Source organism: Trachemys scripta, chromosome 1, assembly GCF_013100865.1.
Source record: "Trachemys scripta elegans isolate TJP31775 chromosome 1, CAS_Tse_1.0, whole genome shotgun sequence".
NCBI lineage: Eukaryota > Metazoa > Chordata > Testudines > Emydidae > Trachemys > Trachemys scripta.
The window spans coordinates 82,586,812-82,599,401 of NC_048298.1; the positions used below are offsets into that span (position 1 = coordinate 82,586,812).

Genomic DNA, 12,590 nt, shown 5'->3' on the forward strand with positions numbered 1-12,590 from the left:
ACCCAATGAGTACTGACATATTTGCAAATTCTGTTAAAGAGAATAGTCAAAAACGAAAAAATGACCTCCCCACCTGCCCCGTGTCTGTTCATAAGTTACCAGCAAATGCCCCAGGCTGGCACAACTCTGTTTTTTCAATCTAGGAAAGAGATAACCCTTATCACGAATCAGGGCATTCAAGAGTATCTTGCAGCCCTGATAAACTTCAAGGCTGCAGGCCAGGTTAATGGAACATAAGAGATGGTGGAGGAAGGTCTTCTGAAGCCTGTAGCATCCGATTTCTGTTTTATTCAAAAATCTGATTGTTTGATTGTGTGTTTTAATCTCAAAGTATTTTCCTCCTGTGTGCTGCTGAGCATAGCTAGGTAGGGTACATCCTTCAGGTAGCAGTCAATTGTAACAACGGAGTCTGTGTTTGCTGTTTTTCATCTCTGTGGAATGTGCTTTGTTTAAAATGCTAGGGATGATTTTGATCCTCTGTGCTGAATAATGGTAGCAGTTCAATTTCAGCAGAACACTTCATCTATACAGATACTGTTTATAGCATGTCCTTCCAGACTTACCAAAGAATAATTATTTACCTTCCTCAATCCATCTGAAGTAATTTGTGTTGACATCAGAAACACCTATTGGCAGAAATCAACCCGAACCACTGCAGCATTCCATGTTATTCACTAGCTACACATTTGTTCCTAAGATACTGGAATGCCTCCTGGTGCAGTTTCTTTTCCTCTCTGGAAGAACAATGCTAACATAGTTCAAATTTGACTCCAGAAACTTAATAACAGGAGCTGACCTGACCAGAGATGTCAGGATTGCAAAGTCTCAAGAGTTTAGTTACTAACATAATGAATCATTACTCTGGTGAGCCAACCTTCTTGCTTGCTGTTTGCAGCCACATTAAATATAAATAACTGAACTAAATACAAACCATTGAATAATGGTCTAATTAAATTCTGCAATGAGATAGTCTCTTGGCTTTTAATGGTTTTAATTCCCTGTGAAACACAATATTGCGCAAGCTCTTTCCATCTTGCTCATGAGTAGTAGCCTGATAATTGTTCACATATCGAAAGGCGAAAAGCAGTTGGTGTTGTGCAGTAGTTAGCTAAATACCTGATCCTGTGAATGCACACATCTGAGTAAACTAATTCACAAGTAAAGTTACTCAAGTGCCTAAATCGGGGGTGGGCAAACTACAGTCCGTGGGTCAGATCTGGCCTACCAGACGTTTTAATCTGGCCCTTGAGCTACTGCTGGGAAGCGGGGTCTGGGACTTGCCCCACTCCGGCACTCCAGCTGGGAAGCAGGGTCGGGGGCCACTCTGCACGGCTCCCGGAATCAGCGGGATGGCCCCTCTCTGGCTCCTAGGGGTAGAGGCACCCATGGGGCTCCACTCTGCACGCTGCCTCCTGCCCCAAGCACCGCCCCTGCAGCTCCCATTGACCAGGAACCGCGGCCAATGGGAGCTGCAGGGGCTGTGCCTGCAGACAGGGCAGCGCACAGCAGGGCTGCCTGGCCGCACCTCTGCATAGGAGCCGGAGAGGGGACATGCCACTACTTCTGGGAGCCACTTGACATAAGGGCCACCCGAAGACTGCACCTGTGAGCATCCCCCTGTACCCCAACCCCCTGCCCTAGCTCTGATCCCCCTCCCGCCCTTTGAAACCCCTCATCCCCACCCCAGAGCCTGCACCCCCAGCCGGAGCCTCACCCCCCAATCTGAGCCCCAACCCCTGCCCCAGCCCTGATCCCCCTCCTACCCTCCGAACCCCTCAGTCCCAGCCCGGAGCCCCCTCTTGCACCCTGAATTTCTCATTTCTGACCGCACCCTGGAGCCTGCACCCCCAGCCAGAGTCCTCACCCTCTCCCACATCCCATCCCCAATTTTGTGAGCATTCATGGCCTGCCATACAATTTCTATACCCAGATGTGGCCCTTGGGCCAAAAAGTTTTCCCACCCTTGGCCTAAGTGTTTGCAAGATCAGGCACCAAAAGAACAAAATATTTGTTTAAACACAATTATGCACTCCTTAATCTCATTTGCACAACCCCGTGCACTGAAACAGTACCTTGCAATCCAGCCTAAGAAAAGGGCAGAACGTCGCTGCACTACCCAAGAGCAAGGTAAGTACTGAATTGTGACTCTGAGTCCCTGCTTCCCCCGGCTCTGTGAGAGAAGATGTCCTTCCCAGCTAGTGCGGGAGAGAGGGATGGAGCTAAGGCTCTGCCCACTCCCTGCCCCTGTCTCCTCACGTCCCACCCATCTACATGGGAGTGGGAGTAGCAACCTGACACCATCTTCTCCGCTCACCTCTCGTGCAGGATCTCATGATGTGAGCAGCCCATGCAGGGGGATAACCGGATTTTTTGCAACCCCTTGCTCCCTTGTGCGGGAGCACAGCTGGACTCACAATTGCACTCCATCTTGTTAGTGCCTTGATAACCAAATGTTTGGTATTACTGTGAAGATTTGAGATCTCTACCATTTTTTGACATCTTTACAGTTCTTCCTTCCTGAAACAGGTTTACTCAGCAAAACAGAGATAGCGGTAGGTTTTGTTGGGCCTTGTGTGAGGTAATATGTGCAAACTTTTAGATTACCTTGGTAAACTGTGTCGCTAGAGCTGCATGACACCTTTAGGTCAAACATCAAAAGTCCTCCTAAGTATCCTTTTTCAAGGCCAAGCTTCTTCTGTAAATGTGTTTCACACTATTTATTTATTTGTTTGTTTGTTTATTTTGCCATTCCATGGGTGTTGGCAAATATACAGGGAAAAATTTCGCATTGTATTTATAATTTTGAGATGGTTGGTCACTAGGTGAAAGGCACATGATATTTCATCTGTTTCTCTGATTGCCTAATGTGCGGCGATGGGTCAAAGTAGCTATTTTCACTAAGTTTCGCATGAGGTGGTTTGGCATTTAAAGTGCTTTCTGCTTCTCTCTGTGATCCTTGTTTACAAGTAAGGGAAAAGGTTCTCCCATCTTTCAATTCACTGTGGCTTTTGGATTCCAGGAGGTAGTTGTTTTGCATATTGTATATTATAAATCCTTCAGTTAGTGGGAAGTGTAAGATTTGCTATTTCTCCTCACATTATATCTGATTATAGCTTTACAAGGGAAATCAGAGGTCAATATTGTGTGCCTGAATTTCTGACAGAGGCCAAAATTTCTCTTTTACCTCCTGAAATTTTCTGTTACTATTGCCTGTTAAATGGTTTACCTCTTAAAGTCTATGTAATTTCTAAGAGTCTCTGCACCGCTGAAGCATGGTGTTTTCACCTACGCAAGAAGTGCACCAACAGCCTACTAAAGCATACCGTGTTATGCATTATTGATAGTGGAGTATGGCTGATCAATTTCAAATATCTTTGTTTAAAAAAAATAGTTCATAGTAGCAGAGATAAGAGAAATCAGAAGGTAAAATTTAGACACTTTTTCTCTACTCTTTTCAGCATATTCATTGCTTATCGATTTATTTGTCTAACTTTTCTATTTATTTAAGTTTTTATTTGAACCCTCCTCCTCTCCCCCAGAAACCTGTCTGTCGTAACAGCCACTTCCAGCTCATTTTCTATCAACTAAGGCTCTGATCCTGCAAGGTGCAGAGGCCTGTAAAAATCAGTGGGGCTCCATGCTGTCTAAAGGGTGTCCCCACATGAATCAGATTACAGGAATGGGTGTAAGGCCCATGTGACAGGCTCTGTCAGGCCGTGTCTGCCCCCTGCTGGATGCATCAGCACCCTGACCCCTTTGCTCAAGAAAAATCCACTCAGACTGGGTTATCAATAAGACAGTCCTCTGGAGGTCTAGAGTGGCCTGGAGGAAATACTGGCCAGTCAAGACCTAACAGGCCAGTTAAAAAGGCTTGCCTGCTTCTTCTCAGTGGCACAGCGGAGTGAGACTGGGATAGTGCTAGACGAGAACCCCAGGGCCAGGTTTACAACACGGGCCACCTTGCTCCAAGCAGGCAGCCAAAACATATGGGCTAAGGCAGGAAACACCTACAGTACCATGCCTGGTCCCACAGGGGGATGTTACAGAGCAGCCCCACCCGCCACACTCCAATCTTGCAAATGATTTATGCACATGCTTAACTTTAAGCACTTTTCATTGCAATCTGTGGAACTACTCACATGCTTAAAGTTAAGCAGGTCTGTAAGTCTTTGAAGAGTCAAGGCCTAAGTTTTAGAAGTGAGTTAGAAGTGGCTGGATGTCTACATGCTGCTTGTTTTCTTTCCTCAGCAGTCCCTTTTATTTAAAGTGTTCATAATATGAGGTTTTTACTCACGAAAGCTTATGCCCAAATAAATCTGTTAGTCTTTAAGGTGCCACCAGACTCTTTGTTGTTTTTATAATATAACTTTCTTCACCTGCATTTATTCTCCCTAAAGAAAAAGCATCTATTAAATTTCTTGTGGTTTGTAGCCAAGTAAATTTCTTCAGAATTACAGTATTTTCACAAGCAATCCCCATACTGCATTTGTTTAGCTCAGTAGCAGTACTGTGTAGAAAATACCTTCTAGCCACTTCCACTTCTGATTACAATAGTGTATTGGGAAAATGTCCACTACCACAGGTGTCCCCAAAGTTCTCCCCACACCCACCCTCCCAAAAAATAGGATATATTAAAATCACTACTTTTAGAATCCAAGTGCCTTTTGGGGAGGAGGGGGGTGATTTGTGTTTTTGACATTTCCCTCTGGTTGCAAGTTGATAAATATCAAAGAATGAAAACCCTTTTGATTTGTAGAGAGAAAAAAAGGCAACACTCCAATCTCCAGAGCCATATTGGATAGTTTATTTTATTTAGCAAAGAGAGTGATGAAAATTGCACTAAAGGTATCAACACTTTGGTAGCCTGAAAGCATTTTGGCATTCTCAAATTGTATAAATTGAATTGAGAGAAACAGTTCTATTCCCAAGCTATCATCTTGCTTTAACAGGTGTGTTAGTAAATATGTGTCAAAAGCATGCCACCAGTTTGACAAAAGGCAGAAAATGGTGCATTTTTGATGTGCCAGTGGCTGCCATTTGGATACAGATTATGAACACACGTCCTAATGATAATAATATGTAAAAACACAAGCAAAATATGACCTTACTTACATCTCTGAGTAGAGTGTTTTTCATGCAGTTTGTAGCTTCTCTAGGATTAAACAATATACTTTAAATCGAATCAGCAAATGTTTTCAGAAAATAACACATTATGTGGGCTTTAAAACTCAGCAATCATGAAAACTCCTTTTGGCTGATTCCCAAAATGTGCAGGCTGTTACAATATCCTAATGACAGGGTTTCTAAATATATATGTTTGTGCTACCAGAGTAGAATATTCTTATAGTCTTTTTAAACATTTGCAAATGACAAAATTGTTCTTATTGTAATTAATGGTGCTGACGTGTATGGGGATATTGGGGAAACATGCCTAAAGGCTCTGACAATAATTCTATTACTAATATATTCCCTTGGTTTGCCTTTTGAACTCTGTCATTCCTTGCCTTGCAGCTGTGTTTAATGAGTGGTGAGATTATTCAAATGAGCCCACAGGAAAACATTATTTTTTGAGGTCCTAGATCTTGAGCAAGCATTTCCTGCCACAGTCAGTAGGTAAGACTTTAGGATCAGATTCGGTTTTATACTTAAGGGTTTGTAGGTACTTTTGTACCCTATAAATATGATTGTGCTCAGCCATGATATAGCTGATCTCAACTTAGAGCAGCTGCCAACGAGCGGCAATAAAACAAAGGGAAAAACAGATCAGCCTGTCACTGATGAGTGAAAAGCCAAGCATTAGTGAGCTTATGTTATAGCATTCAAGCTTTTACATGTAGGTGGTGGTGTAGCTTATAGGATATCCGAATACAAGCACAGTTACGTATGGGAGCTTGTAGCCATAAGTTAACTCCTGTTCTTAACTGGTGAGTTTAGTCCAAGGGAGAGAAAAGAAAGACAAAAATAAATTTAATTCTGTACAAAAATATACCATATGAGATACATTTCCAGCAAGGAAAAAATTAATAAGATCTAATTTAAAACTGATCAACAGTCAATTTATTATGGTAGGCTTAAGGATTTTTCCTAAGGACTTTACAAAGAGATAAGCATCTCATGAATAAATAAAGTCAGAGAGAACAGACTAAGGTGTTTATTGATTCGCAAGCCATTTGTTTGAGAGTTTGCCCCGAAGGGGGAAAGTACCCTATTATTATTGATGATATAGGAGTTATAGTTATAGTCGCAGACAACAAACTACATTTAAATGATGTCTCAAGGTTGGAACACAAACCAAGCAAAGCCAGGAAATTCAAAGTTAAGTCTGACACTATGTCACACTGCTCAGTGTCAGTACAAATGATAGCTGTGTCTTTGCATATCCGAGCTTCTGGTGGTTTATATCGCAATTTTAATGGCATATAAGTGGTATTATTTCTTTTTGAATTAATTTTTGTTTTACTTTATCATTTAAAAAATACCATGGGGGCATGTGGTGAATAATACAACAGACCACAATCAATCTTTTATGGGTGATCCTGTCTGCAGTATAAACACCGCTTTACCACTTGCCTGAATGTGCATTTGCTGAATTAATGGTTATTATATATTAATTATGGATTTGCATAGCAAAGCAATATCTAAGGTGTTTTTGCAGAAGATGAGATCCCTGATCCAAAGAGCTTACAACCTAGGCAGACAACATGGCGATAAAGGAAGGCAGGAGGTGAAGCAACAATAGCAGAGTGACTGAGCGGTGAAGGATAGTGCACCTCTTAGTCGTTCCATGATTTTGTTAGGATATTTTCTAAGGTGTAAAGATTTTTAGTCATTTAGTTTATTAACACTTGTCAGGGGAGAGTGCTATGGAAAAAAGACCTTTTCTTTAAAGAGGGGACTGAGAGAGGAGAATCATTTTTAAACCATGTTATGCTCTTCAATGAACAATGGCAATCGTGGAGCTTCTGCAGAGTGCCAATCTAAATATATGCTGATTTACACTGGCCCTGTGTAGGTATATTCAGGAGCAAATGCTCCTTGCAGATCCACACTATGGATATCAAAAGTACAAAAATATTTTGCAGTAAAACATTGATCAGAAACTATGGCTCAGCTCCACATCCCAATCTGTATCGTGTTAGTGGATCTCCTAGAGGAAGCATGGTTAATGCTAAAAATGAGCATTTTGAGCAAATAAATATGTTTTTCCACATTCTGTTCTTTGGGAGACATGAATACAGAGGCAAATCAGTGAACTTCAGTTATCATTGGCAGGAATATTTTTTGCTCCTGAGCCTCCTTATTTGTGTAGCTAATCAAGAGCTTTCAGGCTACATGAGCTTTTTACCCTTTTATTTTTCAACTTCAGTAAGTTGGATCCAAATGCAAAACCTAGGACTCGGTGACATGTAGACGTGTTGCATTAAGATTCATAACTGTATTAAGAGGAATTGCTGAGGTGCTTCTGTGTTCGAATCCAGCAGGCACGCAATGAAGTAAAGGATGGACAGCCTATCTCCTTAGAAAAGGAGATTCAGACAAACAGGGCACTTTAGAGGGCTAACAATGCGTTTCAGGTTTCACAGAAGGAGGCTTTAATAAAACAGCCAGATCTCCAAGCTGGAGAATTAAATCAGCAATGCAGATTCCTGTTTTGCAAATCTGAGTGTTGATTTTAGTGTGAATATGCAGGATTTACTGAGGAGGCCATATTTGAACATTAGGCCCAGTGTTTAATTTTTGCTTGCCCGTATCCCAGCAGGCACTTGCCTGCAAAATGAATCCAATGTTCGCATCCCGTGCTTTTTGTGGCACAGCAAATGTGGAAATAAATTTGCAGTTAGCCATTTTTCTTAGTTTTTTCATATTTTTCTGATGCAATGATGATCATTTTTATTGTTTGTTGCAGGTGTGGAATGATCTCTATAAAAGCTGTGGTTTTAGTAGGGGTGGCTCTATGTTTTTTGCCGCCCCAAGCACGGCAGGCAGGTGGCTTTTGGTGGCGCGCCTGCGGGCGGTCCGCTGGTAACATGGATTCGGCGGCATGCCTGCGGGAGGTCCTCCGGTGCCGCATCATCGGTGTCCCCGCTGCCGAATTGCTGCCGAAGCTGCGGGACCGGCGGACCTCCCGCAGGCATGCCGCCAAAGGCAGCCTGACTGCTGCCCTCACGGCGACTCGCAGGCCGCCCCCTGCGGCTTGCCGCCCCAGGCATGCACTTGCTGCGCTGGTGCCTGGAGCCGCCCCTGGGTTTTAGTATGGTCACTGTTAGTTCAGATTCACCTGGGTACAAAACAGCCAGAAAATCTCACATAAGAACAGAAACAGACAGTGCAGGTCAGATCTTTGTGACCCACGTATCATCTGGGGGGAAGGAAAATAATTGTTTTTAAGGCAATTTTACAAATAAATTCCTTCCTTCCTAAAGAAGCTGACCAAATGCCTCCCAAAGCTTACTTAGAAACCAAGCAAGCATACAGCCCATATTCTTAACCTCAAGTAGAAAATGATATATATGTACAAATAGAATGAATAGATATAGTAGACCATAACCTTTACGGAGATATATTACAGGGCACAGGCAGCACAAAACATATTCCAGTTATGTCCTACATACATTTATAAGCATCCCCTCCCCATAAAGCCTTATGGGGTACACCGTCACAGATGGGTGGACTATACTATTTATCTTGTCATTGCTACAGAATGAGTAGTATCCTGAACCAACAGTATCTTCAGTTCAGGAAATATTTAAATCTGTACTTTTTGCTGTTTTCAATTCTGCTGTGGCCTTTTTGCATCTTCAGGATGAACGATCTTGTTGTGCAACACTGAATGTTGTCAAAGTGTCTTTATGGTTTGAATTATCCACCAGCTCTTAAGATCCTTTGGTGAAATAGAAATTAGAAAGCAATGTTCTTCTCTCAACATCAATGTTAGCATGAGAGAGAAAATGTATTTTAATCCAATAGACTTCATATAGATGATCATTGGTATGGTCAATACTGAACCCGATTAGTTCCATATGTGCTGTTTGACTGTTTGCAGGGTCAAATGCGGGGACAAGATTCCAAATATCGAAATGCTTAATCGTTGTCAGATGTCTGGCATTCAAAGCATGCTCACAAAAACCCAGCTGTATTGGTCTGGGCGTCTTGTTCATACAGCCAACTTGAGAATACCCAAGGCCATATTTTATGGTCAGATGAAGCAAGGGACCTAGTCTTATGGTGACCAGTAAAAATGATATAAAGACACACTGAAGTCAAACTTGAAAGAAAGTCAGGTAGACCCCAGCAACTGGGAAGCAACAGCCCAAAACACAGCAAGGTGGCAGCAGACTTTTCATGTCACTGTTAACCACTTTGAAGCAAGGCACATTAATTAACATCTTAGATGAAAAATGTGAACAGTGCAAAGCAAGGATACAAGAGTCTGTAATGGTCCTGGACAGTCTTGTCTGTCCCACATGTAACTATGTTTGCAGTTCTCGCATTGATTTGACCTGACATATACGTGTTCTCCTCCTATAGCGTTTGTTGAATTGACTTCATCAATACTGAACCTGTATAATGTGATTTCTGGAGATAATGGTTCATGACTGTGAACTTTCTGTTTTATTGTGTTTTCCTTCTGAAGAAGCAGATGGGATTTAGCTTAATTGTTAAAATAATTTGTCATATGGAAGAAAACACAGCAGATTATTATATTAACACTAATTTTAATGTTTCATCATATTATTACAGTTGCAGTTGCCATGATACTCTGTTCAGTATATTCATTCAAGAAGTTGAATGCTATATCTTACAAACTGAGATCCGAGTACTAACATATGGTGTATAAATAGATCTTACCACCTGGAGCCCGTTAAAAATCTGTAAGGAAGAGATTGCCACAGTGTTAACTCCTCACTGCTGGAAATCAATTTGCCAATACCAGACATTTTAAAGAAACTCTTAGCAGTGGAAACTCCTGATTTGCTGCTGTGCCAAAGGGTTAATGATGGTAATTGCATTGGAATACCTGCCTCAACTTAGTCTTTCCCTTTTCTGATTGTCTTGGGAGTCAAATTGTTTTTAAATTGGTTTGTCACTTGAATGCTGTTGTAACTTTGTGGTTCGGGTAATGAAAAGGAAGATAATGTCAAAGTTATATAGCAGTTCTTTCCCCAATCAATCTCTGCCTTGTTTTAGACCTACCTAGGAAGTGTTCTGTATCACATGGGAATAGGCAGATTTAGGGTAGAACATACAGGAGAGAAAACTCTCTGCTTGTAGTGTATGCTTTATTTCTTTCTAGAGACTGATAGCTGTATGGAAGTTTGTATTTCCGAGGGATAGTCCCACAACTATAGTGAGTCACCATGCACCAGCTTAGTACCACACTCAAAATGTGCCTAAAAAATAAAATTTCTCTTAAATCTGAAGAGTTTTTGCTTAACATTGTTACCTGCTTTCCTTTTCTGCCTGATGATGGGCATAATGAAATTGATTCAATTTTTGCTTAACATTGTTACCTGCTTTCCTTTTCTGCCTGATGATGGGCATAATGAAATTGATTCAATTTTTGCTTAACATTGTTACCTGCTTTCCTTTTCTGCCTGATGATGGGCATAATGAAATTGATTCAATGCCCACTGAAGTCAGTGGCAAGTGGGCAGGGGGTCTGGCCCAGTGGATCTACCGATAGTATTTCATACTGTCCAGTCTGGTACAGTGGAAGATAACTATGATAGTAAGTCTTCCAGCTTTTCTTTGGTCTGTGTGGACTTCTTATTTGTTTCTTTGTTTGTGTCACACTACAAATATTAATTTATCACTGTGGGAGAGACTGAGAAAGCAATATGTATACCAGTAAGAATATTTTATTCATTGAATGAGTTTTAAGGAAGTGAGTCTAATGATAAGTGGTGATTTAGGGGGAGGTAGCAGTGCCTACATTCTGTAATGACTGGAGCACTATAAATGCTCAAGATAGATGGTTAGATTTGACAGGAACTCAGTTACTCCAACAGGGGCCAAGTAAAGGGCAAGTAATTTCCCAGAGAAGAAAGTGATAAAAGGCAAGGGGGGTTAGGTGGAATTTATTGAGAATTGGAGCTGAAACCATAACACCATCTATATAATAAGGTTTCAAGGGTGTCATTCTGCGTGGCCTAGAACATCTGTTGAGTAAATGTGAAGTGATGGAAACTGCCAAAAAGCATGGTTGAGAACTCTTTTTGTTCAGAATATCACCAGGTTGAATCATCACTGGTGGTGGTGTACAGCTACCATAAAACAAGTATCTGCCCCACGCAAGAGTTTTAGATCATTATGTCTTAATGGGGGATCTGTGCCCAGTTTGATGAAATGTGTATATAATATTTGTTTTTCTTTTAGCTGCTGCACACCTGGTCACTTTCACTTCGATTCTATTGAAAATTGGTGTATGTTTGTGGTGCAGTCTTCTATATGCATTAAACCTTCATACCTTTATGAATGCTTATGGAATCCTAGCAGATTTTAGGTAAGTAAACAATATATAAAATTACAATAAATTAAACATGACATAACATGAATTGTTTGGAAACTGGTAAGATATTGGAAAAGTCTTTCCTAATTTACATTATCTGTGACATATATGATAAATATTTTCTGTGCCTATTTTGTTAGAGATATCAAATTGTAATATTGTACTCAACCTCTCTTTTTGTTATTTCTAAATGGATTTTAATCACATCATGTCCAATAATTTCTAATGCTCCATTAAGGATTTGAAATGCAATTTATTAGGAACTCCCCAAAGTCATCTTTAAGCTGTGCAATCTGTGTTTTGTTAAAACTTTACATAAAATCAATACAAAATTATAACAGCACAAATACATAAACAGTTCTGAGTTAGCATTATATTTCAATCTGTTTTTCTATCAATAGTTTTGAAAATGTATAGTATAGAGGAGAGGTAATCGAGGTCTCAGGCACCAGTTTTGTTGCTCTGACTAATCAAATGCAACAAGAGATCACCAATCTATCATTGGCCTAGAGCATCTTTGCATTTTGGGTGGGAATCCTTTGAATTTTTGGAGGACTCCTAGATGTATTTTTGAAACTAGGGCAAGTGAAATTTTTCATTGTATGAAATGTTACTAGGAAAATGCTTAGACCTTAATGCCTTTCTGTGAAAATAAATTTTGTTTTTTGTGTCATTAACTAAGGTCCAAATCATCTCCTCTGCTCCAGAGATTGAGGACAAGTGGACAGAAGCAGGTTCTGCATTAGTAGAATCAAAACATACAAATGAAAAATAAACTACAGTATATTCTGTCCTTAGGAAAATTACCCTCACCTTGTGTTCCACCCACACAACCAATTTATTTACTGAGACAGCCGCTATATAAAAACATTATAAATTTAAACAGAAATATTTTCTCAGCCTTGCATGGTAAGTTCAGCTCTTTTATTATGAATAGGGCTCTACCAAATTCACGGTCATGAAAAACACATCACGGACCATGAAATCTGGTCTCCCACTGTGAAATCTGGTCTTTTGTGCACTTTTACCCTATATTATACAGATTTTCACAGAGGAGACCAGTGTTTCTGAAATTGGGGGT

General features: G+C 40.7%; 1 pseudogene; it reads left to right on the forward strand.

Annotated features, from left to right (window-relative positions):
• Positions 1-12,284, forward strand: part of LOC117879938 — a 46,807-nt pseudogene extending 34,523 nt beyond the window's left edge.
• Positions 12,285-12,590: the final 306 nt, after the last annotated feature.